This window comes from Oncorhynchus keta, chromosome 29, assembly GCF_023373465.1.
Source record: "Oncorhynchus keta strain PuntledgeMale-10-30-2019 chromosome 29, Oket_V2, whole genome shotgun sequence".
Lineage (NCBI taxonomy): Eukaryota > Metazoa > Chordata > Actinopteri > Salmoniformes > Salmonidae > Oncorhynchus > Oncorhynchus keta.
Genome location: NC_068449.1, coordinates 18,945,939 through 18,951,144, shown reverse-complemented (window position 1 = coordinate 18,951,144; position 5,206 = coordinate 18,945,939).

Below are 5,206 nucleotides of genomic sequence, written 5' to 3'. Positions count from 1 at the left end.
AGCTAGCTATGTAAATTAACCGCATAATGTACGTGACGTATATTTGTGGAATATTTAACAGAGATTTGGATATAATGACGAGATGCTTTTATGTCTCCACTCTAACAATGGGATTCGTTGTCCACAGAGCGGAATGGCGGGCTGTCAAGCTCCCGCCTATTCCTCTCTTTGGATTGGTGGAAACATCTCCTTATTTAAATTACGTTTTTAATATTCGATGGGGGGTGCCGTTAACCGACTGTATTCAATGGAGAGACACTTGCTAGCCTCATGAATATGCATAAACAGTCTCGAACGCCTACAGGGGACAACTCTGATATAGTGTTTTTTTCCCACAGTTGCCCGGATGTCACGTGCATTACACTTATATCAGTACACTCATAACAACCTAAGCGTTAATAATCTTATAATATACCAATTTATGTTTATCTCGACTAAATCCGACACTCATTGCCCACCCCTCCCCATACAAAAACTACTCACCTGCTTAATAATTAAGGACCTATTCAACGTGGACAGATTTTGGCTCTCTTTCTACTATATCGCACGAGCAAGCTCGCTTACGCAGCTCTTCCCGGGCCCTTGTTACTCGAGCAGATGGTGCCTTCACTGTGACTGATTTTCCTATTCTTTTGAATAGTGAAGTTTATCAGAATATCAACAAAATAGACATAAATTACTGATTGATGTTCCTAAGATGTTCATAAACTAATGTGGCTAAATAATTATTATGGACATGGTGAATATGTAGATCAGATAAATTAATTCTGAGTTGCCATATATCATGTAGATATCTGACAGGACTCCTGTCATGGGCTACGATATTTGTCATCATGATGATGTGCACTGCACAGATGTTGGATTTCCTCTCAAGTTACACATTCATTTGATAAATCTTTCAACATTTTAGATTTTAGATTTTATCTGAAGTTACACATTTCATATACATTTAAACCCGAGTACCCCCCTCCCCCTGTGTAACCCAAGCCCAAATCTCCCTTGGTGCCATGACAGCCAGGCCATCATATAAATGGACAGACAGCTGCTGGTGAAAAAACAAAGCCAAACCAGTTCCAGTGCCAGTGAGCCTTTGCTCCATCACCATAGACCCCAGCTCTCAGCAAGTCCCTCCAGACTACACTGTTTCTGGCACACTCTGTGTGACATGATCACCTGTCTGGAGACAGAACTGTGTTGAAAGGACTCCCTATGGGACTCTTGGGTATCAAACAAAAGCTCTTCTCCCCTAGATGGTTGTTTTTTGTCAAAATAAATATTTTGAGTTGGCTCTGATTGAATCTGAATAATGAAACTGTGTTCCACACATGAGTTATGACCGTCTCCACTTTGCATTGTTCAAATATCTTTCATGAACCAACATCCATGATACACCGAACAAAAAAGTAAACACAACATGGTCCCATGTTTCATGAGCTGAAATAAAATATCTCAAATGTTCGATATGCACAAATATCTTATTTCTCTCTTTTGTGCACAAATATCTTTAAATCCCTGTTAGTGACCATTTCTCCTTTGCCAAGATAATCTCTCTACCTGACAGGTGTGGCATATCAAGAAGCTGATTAAACCGCATTATAATTACACAGGTGCACCTTGTGCTGGGGACAATATAATGCCATTGTAAAATCTGCAGTTTTGTCACACAATCTCTAGCATGCTGACTGCAGGAGTGTCCGTCCACCAGAGCGGTTGCCAGATAGAGAAATTAACATTAAATTACTTTAAGCCGCCTCCCTCGTTTTAGAGAATTTGTCAGTATGTCCAACTGACCTCACAACCGCAGATCATGTGTATGGTGTCGTGTGCGATAGTGGTTTTGAATCTAAACGTTGTGAACAGAGTTGCCCATGGTGGGGTTATGGTATGGGCAGGCATAAGCTACGGAAAACGAACACAATTGCATTTTAACCATGTCAATTTGAATGCACAGAATTACCGTGACGAGATCCTAAGGCCTATTTTTTTTTTAAGCTACCTGCGACCAATGTGCATATCTGTATTCCCAGTCACGTGAAATCCATAGATCAGTTGTTTTAATTGACTGATCCTCATATCAAATCAAACTTTATTTGCCACATGCCATGAAAACAAGTTTAGACTTTACAGTGAAATGCTTACGCAGTTTAAGAAGAAGAAAATATTTACCATGTTGGCTAAAATAAAAAGTAATAATAAAAAGTAACAACATAAGAATAACAATAACAAGGCTATGTACAGGACACACCGGTACTGAGTCAGTGTGCAGGGGTACAGGCCAGTTGAGGTAATCTGTACATGTAGGTGGGGGCGAAGTGACTATTTATAGGTAACAAAAAAACAGCGAGTAGCAGCAGTGTACAAGAGGGGTGGTTTCAATGTAGATTGACCGGTGGCGATTTTTATGAATTGTTCAGCAGTCTAATGGCTTGGGGGTAGAAGCTGTTGAGGAGCCTTTTGGTCCTAGACTTGGCGCTCCGGAACCGCTTGCCATGCAGTAGCAGATAAAAGTCTAGAACTTCGGTGACTGGAGTCTCTGACAATTTTTATGGGCTTTCCTCTGACTCCGCCTATTATATAGGTCCTGGATGGCAGGAAGCTTGGCCCCAGCAATGTACTGGGCCATTCTCACTACCCTCTGTAGCGCCTTACCGAGCAGATGCCGAGCAGTTGCCATACCAGGCGGTGATGCAACCGGTCAGGATGCTCTCAATGGTGCAGCTGTAGAACCTTTTGAGGATCTGGGGGCCCATGCCAAATATTTTCAGCCTCCTGAGGGGGAAAAGGTTTTGTCGTGCCCTCTTCACAACTGTCTTGCTATGTTTGGACCATGATAGTTTGTTGGTGATATAGACACCAAGGAACTTGAAACTCTCGACCCGCTCCACTACAGCCCCGTCGATGTTAACGGGGGCCTTTTCAGCCCTTCTTTTCCTGTAGTCCACGATCAGCTCATTTGTCTTTCTCACATTGAGGGAGGTTTTTTGTCCTGGCACCACTGCCAGTTCTCTGACCTCCTCCCTTTAGGCCGTCTCATCGTTGTCGGTGATCACTACCACTGTTGTGTCATCAGCAAACTTAATGATGGTGTTGGAGTCGTGTTTGGCCACGCAGTCGTGGGAATACAGAAGGGGACTAAGTACACACCCCTGAGGGGCCCCAGTGTTAAGAATCAGCGTGGCAGACGTGTTGTCTACTCTTACCACCTGGGGGCGGCCCGTCAGGAAGTCCAGGATCCAGTTGCAGAGGGAGGTGTTTAGTCCCAAAGTCTTTAGCTTAGTGGTGAGCTTAAGATTGTGGAGTGCGATTGAGATCGTGTCATCTGTGGATCTGTTGGGGAGGTATGCGAATTGGGGTGGGTCTAGGGTGTACGGGAGGATGCTGTTGATGTGAGCTGTATGAACTGTAACTCAGTAAAATATTTGACATTGCTGCATGTTGCGTTTTTATATTTTTGTTCAGAATAGATAAGATCCTTATGTTGTACCCCAGCAAAAGGTGCACTTTCCACATTTAATTTCCCTGAGTTAACACCAGTCATCACCTATTCACATTGTGCACTCAGGGGTTTGGAATTCAAAATATCCAGCACTTCCAGATTTCAAAGGAGATGACATGCCACAGATAAAGAAATAGTTATACAATGTAGTGTTCCCAGGTGCATTAGCAAAACTTGGTTTGAAATACTACAAATTACAGTATCCTAGACTTTAAAGCAAAAAGATGAATGGAATTTATATTTTTCATTATCAATTCATTCAGCATTGGAGGAAAGAAAGTGATCCAAGACAGGTTCAAGTGAGTAGGTCAATTTTAGATGTGTGCATTGTTAGATATTACTGCACTGTTGGAGCTAGAAATACAAGCATTTCTCTACAGCGGCAATAACATCTGCTAAATATGTGTATGCGACCAATAACATTTGATTTGACGTAGGCAGTCGCTGAAGGCACATATTTGATATGAAAATGCAGCCAACTCTTGCTCTGCTGGCAGGGGGAACATGTGTGGAATAATTATTCATGTATAATGAACGTACTACCTAACTATAATTCATGCACATCATGTTTGTTTGACAGTCTGATAATATCAATCTTGGCCAGTCTTAAAAATCAGTTGTGGTGAGCGAGTGTCTATCCACAGGAGTACTGATTGTCCCCACGTAATTCACACCAATGGCCTCCTATATTACATCCTCATTGCCAGCACAGTAGATATCTATTTAATAGCAGACAATAGAAATAAATCAAAATGCTGAGCTAAATTTGCATTGCATAATGGCTTCGTGATTTGTTTACTGTATACTTTGCCAGATTCAGATTGCTTGAAAAGACCCATTTTAATCTGTCAAATCTGAATGGTCGATGTGCCAAATTGAGACGTTAATTTGGAACAAAGCACTCAGGATTAAATGTATGCAATTAATTATTTTTCTGCAGATTTATGCCTGATAGGGCGCCTCTATGTGAAATGGCCAAATATGCGTGGTTTGGGGGGCCTCTATACCTTGCAGTGTGGAATGCCCATGCAACTGAGCTGAGTGGGTGCAACAATCTCCAAAACCAGATCCATGTGTTTGTCAGCGTATTTGGATACAAAGCATTTGAGGGAATTCTTTGTCAAAGCCATATTTAATCTTAAAAGGGTTCATTGAGAGCAACATCTTGAAGAACCTGAAATGCAAAAATCTAAGTGAACAAACAGGCAGCCCCTATTGTTTCCATTTACAGTTCCGTTATTTAGAAATCGTTGGCCGAGAGGTCATTCTATTTCTAAAAGGCTCTAGTGATTATTTCACTATGTGGCACTCAGACAGCCAAATATGTGGATAGAGAATACAGAGGCTTCAGTGATAGAAGAAACCAGGGCAGTGGGTTTAAGTGCTCAGACTGGTCTGGGTATTAAGGTAATCAATATATTAGCCCTGCAACCTCTGCCATTTACCATCTTATGTGTCCCAGGCTTGGCTGAACAGCCTATTGCACAGAGGCAGCTAGTTTATTAGCTGTGATTGGATTTCATTTTAGAGTGAACCCCCACAACAACAAAAAAGCTGAGGACCAGAGGCTTTGTAGAACTGAAGAGATGGACACTGCCTCCTAGTGGAAGTGAGATGACCGTAACATTTAATTGCTCTTTCTGACTTAACTCTGCTGCCTGATGATGTTTAAGTATTATGTCATAAAGGACAAGGAAAGGAACTCCCGAC